This window comes from Furipterus horrens, unplaced genomic scaffold (assembly GCF_987537825.1).
Source record: "Furipterus horrens unplaced genomic scaffold, mFurHor1.1.pri manual_scaffold_8, whole genome shotgun sequence".
In the NCBI taxonomy this organism is placed as follows: domain Eukaryota; kingdom Metazoa; phylum Chordata; class Mammalia; order Chiroptera; family Furipteridae; genus Furipterus; species Furipterus horrens.
In genome coordinates this window covers 27256704-27274915 of record NW_028327178.1, presented here as the reverse complement: position 1 = coordinate 27274915, position 18212 = coordinate 27256704, and the positions used below count along the sequence as shown (strand labels likewise).

General features: G+C 35.2%; 1 protein-coding gene and 1 non-coding gene across 2 annotated transcripts in view; one reads left to right on the top strand and one right to left on the bottom strand.

Annotated features, from left to right (window-relative positions):
* KIAA1328 (KIAA1328 ortholog) overlaps positions 1-18212 on the top strand; it is a 255457-nt gene that overhangs the window by 58890 nt on the left and 178355 nt on the right. The gene's annotated exons all lie outside the window — the stretch shown is intronic.
* Positions 17568-17674, bottom strand: LOC150002646 (U6 spliceosomal RNA). The gene has a single exon (XR_016512918.1). It is a non-coding gene; the product is annotated as a U6 spliceosomal RNA (small nuclear RNA).

Genomic DNA, 18212 nt, shown 5'->3' with positions numbered 1-18212 from the left:
CATCACTTTATTCTACCTTCCTATCTTTTCAACTCTTTTTTATTTCATCTCTTCATTTCCCTATGCAGCATTCTGGCTAACCTTTTCAGGTCTCTTTTAAAATCTATTTCTCTTTTTTATTTCTTAAGTGTGGAGTTAAATACAACCATTGAAATTTTAAATTTCATTGTATTTTTAAAGCTGAAAAGTTTTATTTGAGTCCCAAATCTATTTGGGCATTCCTTATTGTTTTCTGTCCTTTGCTCCTTTTTTTCATCTTTCTTTTTTCCTTCAGTGGGCATATTAAATATAGTTACTTTATGTGACAGATAATTCCAAAATAAAAATCCTTTGTAAGTCAGTGTCTGTTGTCTGTTTTTTGCTGATACTCACTTACGGTGTTTTGTTGCTGTGTAATTACTAAAGTTTTTGCTATGAATTACATAGTGCTTTTTAGTTTCATCTCTGAGGATTCTTTGTTGTTGTTGTTGATGTTGTTATTATTATTATTTTGTATTCTTACCCAAGGACATGTTTTTTCATTGCTTTTAGATGGGGGGGGGGCATCAATGTGAGAGAGAAACATTAATGTGGGAGAGAAACATCAATTGGTTGCCTCCTGTATGCACCTTGACTGAACCCGCAACCTAGGTATGTGCCCTGACCATACCTTTTGGTGTATAGGATGATGCTCCAGCTGAGCCACACTGGCCAGGGTGGGGATTCTTTTGAGGTTTATAATAAAAGTAGATCTCTCTCCCTCTCTCTCTTTTAATTAAAAATACATAGCTTTATAGAAACATTGTTTTTTCTCTCTCATGTCTCTTGTAGATACTGTCATGTGCTGATCTCTGTAATCTGGATAATCATCTTCTACCACCTGGATAGTATAAATTTTAGCCAAAAATTTACAGGAAGGCAGTCTCATCGTGACAAATTCTTAGGGCGATTTGTGTTGTCACATGAGCTTTAATACAAATGTAGTAAAGAAGGATAAGAAACAAAGGATACTCAGTCGAATTTCTTTCTTTATGGGCCAGAGCAGATAATACACATGTGTTCCATAAGGGAAGGTCTTTTGATGAGACAGCAAAAAGTCCTGGATATGGTGGTGGAAGAGAGTATTACTGTAGATTTTAGCTTTAAGCTCTAACACTTTGCTTATCTTCATAAAAATTCCAAGGAATCTTTAAAAAAAAAGAAAAGTCATGCTCCTAGAACTATTAAATGGATTTAAAACATACAAATATCTATCACAAGGGACAATTGGAAACTAAAATTTTAAAAACAACGCCATTTACAGTATCTCCCCCACAAGTAAAACAGTTAGATATTAAATACATACAGGATCTGTATGCTAAAAGCTACAAAATGCTGATGAAAGAAATCAGAGAAAAACAAAATAAATAGATTGAACAACTATGTTCATGGAGTAGAAGATTCAGTGTAGTGAAGATGTTAATTTTTCTGGAATTGTCAATTCCTATCAAACTCCCAACAATATTTTTTGTAGATATAAACAAGATGATTCTAAAATTTATGTGGAAAGTTAAAGGAGCTAGAATATCTAAAACAACTTTCTATAAGAAGAAAAAAGTTGGACTTCCCCTACCCAGTTTAGATGGAGTAATCCTGTGCAGTACTGGCAGAAGGACAGATCCGTAGGTTATTACAACAGAATAGAGACTCCAGACGTGGACATAAACAAGTATGGCCAGTGGCTTTTGACAAAGGTACAACAGTGACCTCAGTTAGGGAATGGAGTTCTTTGATATGGGCCTTGCACTCTGGGGAAAAGACATAAAAACAGGAAACTAACCCAGTATTTCCTTCTTTCAGTTCTCTGTTCTGCCATTTTTACTTCTGCTTAAGCTTCAGTGCCTTGAGATAATTATTTTATTACATCTAGAGTTTTTATGTCTAGAGCTTTAAATTGTTACCTGTGGAAGGATTGGTTCAAAACAGACTTATTTCAGGAAAAAAAAAAACAAAAAAAAACCCCTACTTTATCATTGCAGGAAGTGGGATTCCCTTTATTTTCCTTTTGATTTGTATAATATCTGTAGTGATACCTCCTCTTTTTTTCCTTATATTGGCAATTAGTATTTTTCTTCTTTTCTGCTAGTCTTGTAATGGTCTTATCAATTTTATTAATGTTCAAGAAGCCCAATTTTGGCATTCTTAATTTTACATCATGTCTGTTTTCTAGTTTCTTGATTTCTGTTCTTATATGTAGTCTCTCCTTTCCCTTACTTTGTGCTTAATTTGCTAATTATCTTCTAGCATGTTAAGATGGAAGTTGAGATCATTTTTGTTAAGACTTTCTTCATTTTTACATAAGCATTTAAAAATATAAATATCAACTTAAGCTCTGATTTAGCTGTATCCCGCAACTTGTGAATTGTTGCATTTGCATTATCATTCAATTTGAAATATTTTTGAAATTTTTAAATTTCTTTTTCGACACATGAGTTATTTAGAAGTATATTGTTATTGATTTCTAACTTAATTACTTTATGCTCAGAGAACATACGCTATAATTTTGCTCTTTAAAATTTAATGAGATTTGTATTACAGCCCAGTATGTGGTATATCTTAATGAATATTCTACATGCACTTGAAAAGAATATATATACACACATTTATTTTTATTTAAAAAATGTTTTAAAATGTTTTAAAGATTTTATTTCTAAAGAGAAGGGAAGGGAGAGAGAAAGAGAGGGAGAGAAACACTGATATAAGAGAGAAACAACGATCAGAGTTGCCTCTGGTACTGGCCCTGACCGGGAATCGAACCTGCAACCCTTTGCTTTGTGGAATGACGCCCAACCAACTGAGCCACACTGGTCAGGGCAGAAAAGAATATATATATATATTTTATAGTTGTTTGGAGTATTGTTTTCTACATTTTAATGTTAATCAGATCAAGGTAGCATTTAAAGTTATGCTAATACACACACACACCTCTGTTATCATTATATGTGCATGATGTATTTACACTTTTATTGAATATTATGAAGTTTCCCTATGTATCTGTGGTAATACTTCTAGAAGTCTGTTTTGATATTAATATGGTTACAACTCTCTTTTGCTTACTGTTTGCATGACCTATCTTCATCCATCCTTTATACTTGCAATCTGTTTGTAACGTGTTTTTTTTTTTTTTTTTTTTTTTTCAGTGCATCTCCTGTTACAGTATATGGCTGGGTGTTTTGTATTTTTTTTTTTTTTTTATCATCAGTGCTTAGTCTATTATACTTACTTAATTTTTGATATGGTTGGATTTAGGTCTACCATTGTGCTGTTTGTTTACTATTTGCCATATTTGTCCAAGGCTCCTTTCCTGCCTTGTTTTTTGTTAGTTGAGTATTCAGTATATTATACTGATTCCTCTATTGGAATTTTAGTTTTACCACTTTGCGTTACTGTTTAGTGGTTGCTCCAGGGATTACAATATGCACTTTATCAAAATCTACTTGAGTTAATATTGTACTACTTCCTGTTAAAGGAACTTTGCAAAGTATTATATTAATAACATTTACCCTGTGAACCTTAATTTGTTTTACTTTTTGTAGATTGTAAAAGGTTTGGGTTGTTATTCAGACACTAAAACAAGTTATTTGAAATCAATTTGTGTCTTCTGAATCTTGTTTTTAAGCATTATTATTATAGTATATCCACATGGGCCTTTATTCTAGGGCCAAGTTAGCCCCATTGTTAAGTGTGGCTTCTCTGAGGATCCTATCACGTACTTCTGTAATACATAGTCTCTCTGTTCTGGCTGATGGGAAGGCTGCGTGTTTTTATCCCTTCCCTGTGCAAGCTCTGGCAAGTGTTCAGCCTTCTGCTTTCGAGTGATTCTTTCACCTCTTCCAAGGTCCTTACTGGGGATCGGTCACCCAGTGCCTGCATGACCAAGCGTTGTTACCAAAAGCAGGTGTTCACTGTAAATCACATCGTTTTTACAAACTATCTAGACAGTTGGACACATTCGTACAGTTCAGTTCAAGGTTCCAAATGTGCAAAATAGTTTTTATCAGAACATTCTAAGAGTTCAGTTCCCAAGAGCCAGCCAAGGGCCAGTCACAAAACAAGCCTCTTCCCTGCACATAGTCGTACACAAACTATTCCTGAAAACTGAAGAGACGAGGATATTTATCAAAAGAATATTTGCAAATCAAATCCAACAGTATAAACAAATCTATAATATATTATGACCAATTTTCTAACATACAAGATTGGTTTAACATTCAAAAATCAGTCAGTGTAATTCACCATTTTAACCAAAAGCAAAAAACTAAGCTTATCTCCATAGATGAAAAAAGTATGACAAAATACAACATCCCTTCATTATAAAAGTCTCTGGCAAGTAGAAATAGAATAGAATTTCTCAGTCTGTTCTAAGGCATTTATGAAAAATTTGCACTTATACTTCAATTGGAAGACTGTATACTTTTCCACTGAAGACCAGAAACAAGGCTGGAAGTTGAAAGTAGAACTCCAAATCATCATTTTAAGTTGATTCATGAATCTTTATTTACATGTATAAATATAACTCTTACTAATTCAGTGCAACAAATAGTTGTTTGTTTGTTTTTTGTGTGTGTGAAACACTTTTATTATCCTTATGGTTTTTTTCCTGTTTTGTTATTTGTTTTGTTTAATTTCATAGGAATTAAGCATAATGGGAGAAGAAAGAATAAAAAGTTATTTATTAGAAGCTTTTTAGTAATTTTGGTTTTGCTCTGGGAAACTCTGTGAAAGATATTACTATCTTTTTGGTTTAAGACTCTTCCGAGCATATATAACCAAAATTATAAAATGGCCATTGTGCGATTCTTAGGTTGTTTAATTTTTTTGCTTCAAGAGGAAAAGTGGTACAAGATTAAAATAGTGATAGGCGATTGTAGTGTTTTGAGTAAAAGTGGGCCATGTATAACATTTACTGTACTTGGTTTCAAGCTGCTTAAAACCTTTTTTTTTCATTGTAGGTATTGGTCCCCTGAAGAGGCAGGGACTCAAGACAAGGCTCGGGTAGTTTTTTTTGGATAAGTTAAATAAGTTTTGGATGTCTTCTGTTTGACCTGACTTGTAGGTCTTTCAGAATATGTGCATTTACCAAAGATGTAAGTTTGCCTTTTAAGGCTCAATGAGCACTCAGAGTTGTATATGTTATTGGCAGAAGTGAAAGTAAGAATAATGTTAATTTATATCATCTCTCATACTTAGTATAAAGACATACATTTTGCAAACAGGTTTGGAGTGTCAGCTATGTCCTAGGTGCTATCTTATGAGGTAAACAAACAAGATGTTGTAATGCAGTGTGCTAAAGGTATTTTCAGGGTGTGATTTCAGAGAGCAGAGTAGAGGCTAATAGAGGGATCAAGGGAGACTTCCCAGAGGACTTGACTCTTACTCTGAATCTTAAAGCACAAAGAAATCAATCAGGTAGAGAAGCGAAGGAGAGAATGCCAGACAAAAGGAAAAGCATGTGAAAATCAAGATATAAAAAGGGCTTGCACTGTCCAAAGAGCAGTGTATGCAGGTACTTCCAGCATAACACCTCTCACATAGTTTTGCAGTTCTTCGTCCTAATAAGCAATAAATTTCTTATTACAAAATTGTGACTTACTCTTTGTGACATCAGTACCATGCACAGTGTTTGACACATAACCAACACTGTAAATGTCTTGAAAGAATAACCTCTGTATGATAAATGGTACCTTATTCTTTTATTTCTATTTTTTAGCATAAACTGTTGTAGGAGTTGATAATAGAGACAAAGAAGACTTTGTATAAAACAGTCATTGAGTTGAGACTTGAAGGATAAATAGAAAATAACTATGCCAGCAAGTAAGGGGTAAAGAAAGGAACATTCTGGACAGAGGCACCTGTCTCAACATAGCTATAGAGAGCATAGACCTTCACTGTTTAATATGGTAGCCACTAGCTATATGCCATAGTTTAAATTTTAATTAATTAGAATTGAATAAAATTAAAAAATCAGTATCTTAGTCACACTTGCCACATTTTAAGTTCCCTGTTACCCACACGTGAATGGTTCTGTATAGAATGGATATAGAACATTACATCATCACAGAAAGTTCTGTTGGGCAGCGCTGTCATAATGTATTTGGGATACTTCAGGAGTTCGATTTACCGAAAGTATAAGTTGTAGTGGTGAGATGGAAGTTGCAAAGCCAAGACAAAAGGACACGATGCTGGAAGGGTAAGTTTAGTCCAAATCATTGATTGTTTTCAATGGCAGAAGTGTTTGGACTAACTTGTGGGTTATCAGCTGGGGTAGGGGTGTTTCATTTTGATTATTGAAGACAAGAAGATAGCAAATATGATTGGTGTTTTAACAGAATTGGGGGTGAGGGGGCTATATAAAGACTAGGTTGAAAGGGAGAGGATTACTGTTCAGATACTTACTGTATAGTAAATTGGGAGTCCAGATGAGAGAGATGCTAAAGGCTGAGCTAAAGCAGAGGTAATGAGAATAGAAAAGACAAGACAGACTTGACAGGTATTTAGAATAGAATGGGTATGAGGGTTTGTTGTGGAAGCCGACATAATCTGATGATCTTGGTTTCTGGATTGGGCATATAGGTAGATGAGATAGGCATATATGGGGAAAAAAGGTTTTAAAAGAAAAAGATTACAAATTTAATTTTGGCCACATTAACTTTGAAGATAAGCTCAACTAGATTAAGATAAGAATCTGGATTTTAGAATAAAATTTAGGACCAAATATATGCTTTTGGGAGTCATCAGACTATGAAGTCTGTCCAGAAAAACTCCAGCCATTGTTAATATAACAAGAATGGTTTGCGCGACACCCATGTAACCTGGCAGCCAAGGACAGTGGATTGGAATGTGCATGCTTGAACAATGGCGACTTCACTGTGCTAGTCATTGGGGGTGGTAGATGCCTTTGAGTGAGCATGTGTTAATTATGTGGCCATTACATTCAAAATGATTGTGCAAGTAGATCAATGAATCTGAATCAAATTTTGCATTAAGCTTTAACATTCCTCCATGGAAACTATTCAGATGACTCAGAAGGCCACAGCTATGGGCCACTAGTGTTGGGCATCTTTATCACAACAATGTGCCCACTCATACGTCATCTCTCGTGCAAAGTTTTTTGGCAAAACACCAAATCACCCAGGTGACTCAGTCTCTCTACAGCCCAGATTTGGTACCCCATGCCTTCTGGCTTTTCCCAAAACTCAAATCACCTTTGAAAGTAAAGAGATTTCAGACCTTCGATGAGATTCAGGAAAATATGATGGGGCAGCTAATAGTGATTGGGAAAACTGTGTGAGGTCCCAAGTTGCCTACTTTGAAGGGGACTGAGGTATCATTGTCCTATGTATAGTGTTTCTTGTATCACAGTAACTCTCTCTGCTTTTCATATTACATGGCTGGCTACCTTCTGGACAGATCTCATATAATTGGCTTTCAAAGCTTAGAGTTTGGGTGAGATTGCCCAGGAAGAACAAATAGTATGAAGAGAGGTAGAAGCCAAGGACATGATCTACCTAACATTTATTTGGTATAAAAAAAAAAAATCGGGCCTTAAGATGAGAAGGAATAGCTAGAGAAAAAGGAATAGTATTGAGTTGTGCCAAACATTTCTGAAGGAAGATAGCAATTCCACTGAGTTACTGATCCAGAAAAGTTGTAAAAGAACCATGAAGTATATATTGGCTTTGTTAAACAGGAAGCATTGGGGACCTTAATGAACTGCAGTATGCTGAACCACCAAGTGAATTCAGCTCTTCATTTGAGGTGATTTTGTAAAGAGCTGTTGGGAGTTTCAGAACTGATATGGCCTTTAGTCATATAAGTTACGCTTCCTCCATTTGTAAGATAATAATACACCATGGTGTTGCCATAAAGGTCAAGTGAGGAAATATGAGAAAAAATATTTAACTTAATTCTTAAGTTTTATGTAAAGTTTTTAGAATTATGATTACTTTTAGGTAAAGTCTATATTTAAATTTAAGGTAAGAGGATGGGAGGGAAGATTTTAGATAAATAAAGGCAGTAGACAGAAAGACATCTTGGTAGACTATTAGAGGTTTTAGAGGAACATTGAAATTGTATGAACAGTGTAGGTAATGAGCCAACAGACAGGAAGGGCTGGGCGGAATGAGGAAGAGAAATAGAATAATAGTGTTTTATAGATCAGTGATTAAATATCTTCTTGGGAAGATCTAGAATACACTAGACAGTTTGGAACCTTATTTTGTACTGTACATACAGATCACCGTTCCTTAGATGTATTCAGACTGATCTACAGTTTGGCCTTCTTGAGAAAAAATTGATTCTTATACATTTCTTACAAATGATTTCTTTGAAAAGGTTAGTTTTGCAGGTAAGACTCATTTCATCTAGTTTTCTTGTCATCTTTCTCCTGTCAACCTTGATTTTTCCCCTTGATTTTTCCTCTTTTAGGAGTTCTCTGAACTCTTTCCTCTAATAGTTGTTTTTATTGTGTTGTTGTCTTAAGTCCTCAGCTTTTGTAGCTTTCGAGAGCAGGTCTTCTAGATATGGGGTTTCCTAGGCATTTTCACATGTATTTTACTATGAGGTGAGCTCCTTGCTCAAGGGGTTCAGTTTCCTGGGGGCTAACTAATTGGATAAAGAACAGATTATCTAGGAAATGAAAAACTACTTATAGCCTAATCAGGAGTAATTTGAAATTCTTATTTCATTACATTTGGTTATCATGCCTTCCTTGGCCTCTAGAGATATAATTTCTAATAGCAGATGGCAGCACCCGGCATCTTTGTGTTATTAATAGGAAAGGGGAACACCCATTTTACTCTTCCTTTTTTTCCTTCCATCCTAGTCACCCTCCGCCCTCAAAGGGAGGGAGAGGGAGTGAGGAGCCGGCAAGAGAGAGAGAGGGAGGGAGAGAGAGAATATGAATGGTTTCACAGTAATGTGAAGAACAGTCCTGTTCCATGTTCCTCAATTCAAAGCATACCTTGGATGACCTTTGCTTCTTTCCTAATGTCAATTTTATACAAACACACTGGGCAAAATTGTTCACTCAACTGTGATAACTTTAAATTTGCTTCTTTTTTGGTAGTGTTGGGCTGAAAAGTGGGATGTGGACTTGTTCTTTGGCTTTAAAAAATGAAACCTCAGCTAAAAACATTTATTGTAACTGATCCTTTTATGCCTATCCCATATTAAACAGTAGCTTAAACATAAATTAGTCAAATGAGGGAGAAGAGACAACTCTTTCTTACAGAATTTCAGATAATAAATGTAGATAACTCCCCCTTTTAGATGGTGGAGCTTAATTTTTATCCTTCACTTTTGATAGTAGACTATATTCACTTACTTACACTCATAGAATAGAGTATGGAAAGGGAAAACCGTAACTTTATAGTGGAGACCTGGCACACACTACCTTAACCAAGTGATCAAGTATAATGTCACTAGTATCTTGGATATCATGTACCCCTGCTATGATGTGATGAGAATGGCACTTTATCTCTGTGATATTCTTCCCCCAAATCCATAACCCTTCTCTAGCCGTGAGAAAACCATCTGAGAACCTCTAATTGAGAACACTCTACAAAAACACCTAGCCACTATTTCTCATAATTATTAAGGTCATGAAAAACAAGGAAAGATTAAGAAACTGTCATAGGCTAGGGGAGACTAAGGAAACATGACAATTAAATGTACCATGAATTAGATTGTGGAACAAAAAAAGGACATTAATGGAAAATTTAAACTCGAGTAAAGTCTAGAGTTAATAGTAATGTAACAATTTTGGTTTCTTAGGTGTGACAAATGTACCATTGTAATATAAGGTATTAATAATTAGGGGAACTGGATGAGAGATATATAGGAACTCTCTGTAGTGTATCTGTAACTTTTTTGTGAATCTAAAATTATTATAAAATAAAAAGCTTATTAAAGATAAATTAATCCTAACACTGTGACAGAACTGTTGCCTTGGAGATTATGCCTGCAGTGAGCAGACACAATTTAGAAATAGTAATAACTTTCTTGATATGATTATTTTCACTGTCCTTTAAGGAGAAAAAGAAGAGAAGTGGTTCCTAATGGGAGTCCCTTGATAAGAACAAGGAGATGCAATTCTGCACTTTTTAATTGGTGTATAAAAACGATGAAAGTATATTCATCCTTGGATTGTTAGCATGCTATTATACGTATTTTGTGTCTGCACTAGGTGTTTTCCAAGACTTTTTACCTTCGAAAGGACAGACTGCTGGACTTCAGTAGTAGAGCATTAGGAACTCAGTCAAAAATTGACGATAAGAAAGAAAAACAAAGCAGGATTTCTTAGTTTGGCCAATATTGTTTATTTTCTGGAGTGGAGATGAGGTAAAAGTATAAATTGGGTCTTTTCCTTTTTTTCATCTTTGCAAGATATTCCTAATTTTTGCGTTTTAGTCATTTTTAGCTTGATACAGCTTTTGATTGGAGTCTCATCATTGCCCCTTTCTGTGACAGTCACATTTCTGCCCACAAATAAGAGATCATTCCATTGCCATGATGGTTAATGATGCTGAGCACCTTTTCATGTACCTGTTGGCCATTTGAATGTCTTTCTTGGAAAAAAGGACTGTTTCGTTTTTTTGCCCATTTTTTAAAATTGGGTTATTTGGTTTTGTGCTATTTAGTTGTATGAATTCCTCCCATATTAACCCCTTATCAGATATGTGGTTTACAGATATTTTCTCCCATTCCATAGGTTGCCTTTCCATTTTGTTGATGGCTTTTTTTTTTTTTCTTTTTTCTTTTGGTGTGCAGAAACTTTTTAGTTTGATATAGTCTCACTCATCTATTTTTGCTTTTATTGCCTTTCCTTTTGTGTCAAATCCAAGACTGATGTCAAGGAGTTTACCAGTATGTTTTCTTCTAGGAATTTTAGTTTTAGGTACTACATTCAAATTTAATCCATTTTGAGTTGATTTTTGTGTGTGTTGTAAGGTACTGGTCCTGTTTCTCTCTTTCTTTCTTCCTTCCTTCCTTTCTTCCTTTCTTCCTTCCTTCTTTCCATGTGGCTGTCCAGGTTTCTTCAACACAAGTTATTGAAGAGACTATCCTTTTCTGATTAGATTCTTGGCTCCTCTGTTGTGAATTAATTGGCTACATATTTGTGGATTTATTATTGGGCTCTCTGTTCTTATTCCATTGATCTGTGTGCTTGTTCTATGCTTTTACCATATTGATTCATTACTATAGCTTTATAATATATTTTAAAATCAGGAAGCATGATGCCTCCGGCTTTGTTATTCTTTCTCAAGGTTGCTTTCACTATTTGGGTTCTTTTGTGGTTCCACATATGTTTTTGGATTTTTTAAAAAATTTTGTGAAAAATGCCATTGGAGTCTTTAGTATTCGGTGTACGGACCTTTCACCTCCTTGGTCAAATTTTTTCCTAAGTATTTTATTTTGTTGATGTCATTGTGAATGAGATTGTTTTCTTAATTTTTCTTTTAGATAGTTGTTGGTAAATACTACTAATTTTATATATTACTTTTGTATACTGCAGCTTTACTGACTTTGTGTATTCTAACAGATTTTTGGTGGAGTTTTTAGGCTTTTCTATATATAGTATCATGTTATCTGCAACTAGAGACAATTTTACTTCCTTTCCCATTTGGATGTCTGTTTCTTTTTCTGGCCTCATTGCCCTGGCTAGCTCTTCCAGTGGAAAATTATTTCTTTATTTAAGAAATCAATGAAAGTAACAAGGATGATGTTTGGGGAAAGAGAAAGTATATGTCATTGCAATATGATAAAATATGGTCTGTAATAAATGTGTGCCTTGTTAGTCTACATTTTCAAAGGGCTAATCACTGTTAAAGCCCATCAGAGTGATCTTAAGAGACCACCTTCTTGATGGAGGTCAAATGATTTTTATTCATCTTTTCTTCACTGTTTCTTATGAAACCCCAGGAAAGTTACAGCTGTAGGCTTCTTAGTTCTCAGGTAGGCTTTAGGGGAGATTATAAACTACAGCCTACAGACCAAATCCAGGCTCTGCCTACTTTGTGAATAAAATTTTATTGAAACAGAGATGTATCATCTAAGGCTGCTTCTGTACTATGATGGCAGAATCACATGGCCCACAAAACCTAAAATGCTATTTAGCCCTTTACAGTAAAAGTTTACCAAAGGTTGGATGGAAATCATACACTTAAAATGAGATCTCTGGGTATTAACATGTCTCCCTTTTCTGTCTTCATCTCGATTTCTAGCTTTTTATTACGTAGCATAGTTATTTTGTTTTTCCTCTCTTAGTGATTTTGTTCTTTAATACTTGTGTCCAGGATTCCAACATTTCATTTCAAGATTTTGTGTCCTCATCTTTCTGAAAAAATCAAAAGCAGGTAGCCCTCCCATTGAATTAAGAATAAAATTTTTGTTTTATTTTTGCATTTTTGTTTTTAACCTTTATTGGTTAGTCTGTTTGCCAGAGCATACATATTTTTTTCTTGCTACATTTTCATTTATTCAACTTCCCTCCTCTTTTTTTCCCTTTCCCTATTTATCGAAACCTGAAGTCACTTAATTAAAACAGTGAATTTGGACAAACTTTGGTGTAAACCTTTCAGTTTATATCTTAAGGGGAAGAGAATTTCCCTTCATGACAAGCTGCCCAGATAATGCCATCTTTGCCATCCTAGATATCATATGGCCATCTAATGCCTTATGTTACCTGGAACTATATAGGGGGCTAGTGAGGATTTGGGGTTTTGTTTTGTTTTATGTTAGTCTTTGTTTCATTATTTTTGTTGTTATTTTTATATATTGTATGTGTTTGGGGAGAGGGGGACTCATCCTTTCTAGAGAATTTGCAGCATGCATACAGTAGACTTGTAAAAAACAGATCAAGGAGAGAAGAAAACTTATGACTAGTAAGATAAGTAAGTCCTGGAGATATAATGCACAGTATGGTGAATACAGACAACAATATTATATTATAAACATCAAATTTGGTAAGAGACTAGAGGTGCAAACTTTCACTACAATGGCAATCATCTTACACTATATAAGTATATCAAATTAACATGTTATTATGTTAAATTTACACAGTGTAATAGGTCAAATATATATCGCTTTTCAAAAAAGCACACACACACAAAAGAGAGAGAGAGTGAGAAAGGGAAGGGTGAATCCCTCATTACTTTGCAACTTCTTGTCCTAATGAAGCAGCAGCCGGGCTAGTTTATGCCAAGTATATACTGTGTGTGTGAATATTAGGATATCAGGGGGAAAAGTTTGAGAGAAAGTGATCATTTTACTAGAGAATTCCTGGGTGCTTGCCATTTAAAACTATGTGGTATTATGCATGTATTAATGAGATGTGTGATGGTTTTCAGTAGAACTCTGTGATAAAATATCCTATCATAGACTTCGCGTTAAGACGAAGGTGTAGGTAAACATAATTCACTTCCTCGCACTACTACAGCAACAATTACAACTAGACTAACAAAACAAATATCACACAAAATTGTCAGATAATCTAGCTGTACGGAAATCTGACAAGCAAGGAATTAGAGACGCACAATGGGTGGTTCCACACCCACATGTGGTTGATAAAAATCGGGGGGATACCTCAGGAATGAGGAATCCCAGCCCCTCACCAGACCACCCAGGACAGGGTTCCAGTGCCAGGAAGTTAAGTCCCCATAACTTCTGGCTGTAAAATCTAGTGGGGGTTGGGGAGGTGGAAGAAACTGAGGTATTCTCAGGCATTTCCTCTTAAAGGGCCTGTAACAGACTTAGGACTTGTATAGAATCACTCACTCTGGCCTTCAGCACTGAGGCAGCAGCTGGAAGGGCACCAATAGCATATGGGGAAAAACTGAAGTGTCTGGCATCAGGGCAAGTGCCAGGGACAACTTCTTCCTGGACAAAACTTAAGAGGCTAGGCAGCAGCATTGACTCCTTTCTGAGCTCTCCCCTGCACAGAGCCCAGAGTGGTGACACCGTATCAGAGACTCCATCAGCCTGGTTCACATGAGTTGCCCCGCTCTGGTGATTACTTAAAGCCCCGCCCCATCCAGCTTATTGGTGTGTAATTTCTACAATACAATAGTCCATACTAACAAGACTGGGACTCAAAGCAGTTCTACCTAGTGCATAGAAACAAATACAGGGAGGCTGCCAAAATGAGGATACAAAAAAGTATAGCCCAAATGAAAGAACAGAACAAATGGAGATAAGCAATATCAAATGCAGCATTCAAGACATTGGTTATTAGGATGCTTACGGAACTCACTGGGTACTTCAACAACATAAAAAAGACCCAGGCAACTATGAACAGGAAGATGACAACAAACTCATGGCTATCAACAAATGAATCTAAAAAAAGAAAGAAAGAAAAAAACTAAGCAAACAACTAGAACAGGAACAGAACCATAAATATGGAGATCATATGGAGGGTTGTCAGTGGGGAGGAGAAAGGGGCAGAATGGGGAGATGGTGCAGTGATCAAGAAGGTACAAAATAAACTGGGGGATGTTAAAAATAGTATAGGAAATGAAGAAGCCAAAGAACTTATATGCATGACCCATGGGCATGAACTAAGGGAGGGGGGAATTGCTGGAGGGAAGGGAGATACCAAGCAGAGGGGGGCAAAGAGGAAAAAAACTGGAACAACTGTAATAGCATAATCAATAAAATATACTTTAAAAAAAAAAAAAAAGACCTAGGCAGAAATACAGGTTACACTAAGTGAAATAAAGAAAAATTTACAGGCAATCAACAATGGAGTAGATGAAGCTGAGAATCAAATAGGTGATTTGAAGCACAAGGAAGGAAAAAAGCATTCATGAGAACAGCAAGAAGAAAAGAGTCCAAAAAGAAAAAAAAAATGAGGATAGGGTAAGGAGCCTATGGACAACTTCAGATTTACCAACATTCAAATCATAGGGGTGCTGGAAGGAAAAGAGAAAGCGCAAGAAATTGAAAACTTATTTGAAAAAAAGAATGAAAGAAAAACTTCCCTAATTTGATGAAGGAAATAGACATACAAGTCCAGGAAGCATAGAGTCCCAAACAAGATGGACACAAAGAGGACCACACCAAGACACATCGTAATTAAAATGCCAAAGGTTAAAGATAATCTTAAAAGTAGCAAGAGAAAAGCAGATAGTTGCCTACAAAGGAGTCCCCATAAGACTGTCAGCTGATTTCTCAAAAGAAACTGCAAGGAAGAAGGGACTGACAAGAAGTATTCAAAGTGATGAAAAAGCAAGGACCTATAACCTTGATTACTCTATCCAGGAAAGCTATCAGTTAGAATGGAAGGGCAGATAAAGTGTTTCCCAGACAAGGTAAAGCGAAAGGAGTTAATCATCACCATACCATTATTATATAAAATGTTTAAGGGACTTATTTAAGAAAAAGAAGATCAAAACTATGAACATTAAAATGACAATAAATTCACAACTATCAACATTGAATCTAAAAAACTAAGCAAACAGTCAGAACAGAAACAGAATCATAGATATGGAGATCATTTGGATGATTACCAGTTGGGAGGGGGAAGAGGGAGAATGGGGGAAAATGTGAAGGGATTAAGAGGTACAAGTTAGTAGGTACAGAATAGACAGGGGGATGTTAAAAACATAGGAAATGGGGTAGCCAAAGAACTTATATGCATGACCCATGGACATGAACTTAGAAGGGGGATTGCTAGAAAGTGGGGGGGTGGGCAAAAGGGGAATAATTGGGACAACTGTAATAGCATAATGAATAAAAAATGGTTTTAAAAAGCAGTAAAAATTTAAAGAAAAAAACATTTGGTCAATAAGCGTATGATGAGATGTTAAATCTCAGGTAAACATAAATTAAAATCACAATTAGACATGACTACCCACCTATTAGAATGTCTAAAATTAAAATTACCAACCAATCCAAGTGCTGGCAAAATCATTTTTTTGTGGAGAAAATCATTCCTAGACTGCTAATGCAAGTATAAAATGGCACAACAATTTGGAAGATAGTTTTGCTTTTGTCTAAAAATTTAACCAAAGACCTAGCTAATTCTACTCCTAGGTATTTACCCAAGGGAAATGGAAGTGTATGTGCTACTAAGACTTTTATTTAACATTCTTGCTGCTTAAGTTGTAATAGCCGACAACTGCAAACAACCCAAATATGCATGAATAGGTGAATGGATAAATAAATTGTGGTATATCCATACATAGGAATTTTCAGAAGGGGTGGGCTGGGTGGGGGAGAGAAATGGGGGGGAAATGGGACAACTGTAATTGAAAATCCAAAAAATAAAAATATAAAAAATAAATAAAAATAAAAAAAATAAAAATAAATCTAAAAAAAGGAATGAACTCTTAAAACAACAACAACAAAAAGTCCTATCACACCAAATCTTATAAAGATACCATTATTAAACCTTTTCTTCAGTATATTTTAATTTATTGTAACTAACAGAGTCAGTTTGGGACTTTTATATCCAATAGAGGAAGAAAACATGAATTCTCTGTAGTTTTATAAAATTTTTGCCTAATTAATGAAGTAGGTCCTAGGCATTTGATATAAGTGTGAGTTGCTAGGGTTTTTATTGCATAAATATCTGCTATTTTCCCTGAACATATATATTTTTAAAGTTTTAATTTTTTAAAATTCTCACATAAGGACATTTTTTCATTGATTTTTAGAGCGAGAGGAAGGAAAGGAGGAAAGGGGAGAGAGAGAGACATCATGGGAGTGAAGCATGGATTGGCTGCCTCCTGTACACGCCCGAATCAGATCCACAACCTTTCAGTTACAGGACAATGCTCCAACCGACTGAGCCACAGCAGCCAGGGAAAAATGTGCTTTATATTTTAAATATACTCATGTGAAACACTGTGTACTTAGGAATTAATATTTAGTCATATTTAATCAATTTTATCTCAGCATCTTTGGTGATTTGTTTTATTGTGAGCCAAATAGATAGTATTCTAACAAGATTCAAAAGCCTAACAAAATTGCAGTGAGTTTTTTTTCAATGAGCATTCAGTTAATACATATACTCTAAAAGAGCTACAACTGGGGTAGCAGTGAAACTGCTTTTCTTAACTCTATAATAAAGTGCAGGATGGGCATAAGTGGAGCCTGGAAGTTTGTTATAGTTTAGACTAGTGCTCTTCAGGCTTGAATGTGTATACATCAGTCACCTGGTCAGCTTGACAAAACGCAGACTGACCCAAATCTGGAGAGGGCTTCAGGATTATGCATTTCTTAACACCCTCCCAGGTGATACTGAGGCTGCTAAGGTTAAGCCCAATATAGACAAACAGCTAATATTGACGTGCACTTTGATGAGGAAGGTATGTGACAGTGAAGGTCTTAAGTATAATCAAAGTGTCAACTAAGTGAAGGGTTGATTTCCTAAAGATTTTATTCTGACTTCCCCTTTATCTGAATGTAATGCTGGTATTTTTCAGAAAATGGAAGGCTTATAAGTCACTGCATTTATCATCTGTGAGAACGTTCTTTGGGCTGTTTGTGTTCCCTTGAACTATTCTCTCTTTAATGGATTGCTCTTTTTTTTTTTTTTTTTTTTTTTTTTAAATATGGAACGCTTCACGAATTTGCGTGTCATCCTTGCGCAGGGGCCATGCTAATCTTCTCTGTATCATTCCAATTTTAGTATATGTGCTGCCGAAGCGAGCACGGATTGCTCATTTTTGATGCAACTTTTTGACCAGTTCAAGTTTTGAATGATATATGAACTTAAAACAGGAATTATCCTGACTGTTCTTTGGTTTAGTTGGACCTTTTCTCTCCTCAGACTTGTGGAAAGAGCTTGGTTGTCAAATTAGAGCAGCAGCACAAACTATTTCGTATGATTAATAGATTGAATGGGAAAAGTAAGTGTGTGTGTGTGTGTGTGTGTGTGTGTATATATATATATATATAGTGTTATTTATATATATATATATATAGTGTTATTTATATATATATAGTGTTATTTTTATATATATATATATATATATATATATATATATATATATATATATATATAGTGTTCCCTCCTGAAATATTACGAAGGTCTACAGCTAAAGAGAGTCTTTCTAAAATGAGATAGATAGAAAAAGTCAGTAATACTTTCAGGAAAATAGATAAAATACATTTTATAAAATTACAACACTTAGATAATTATTTGTAATTACTCTTGTCCTATACACAAATATAGTAGAGACATTTAAATT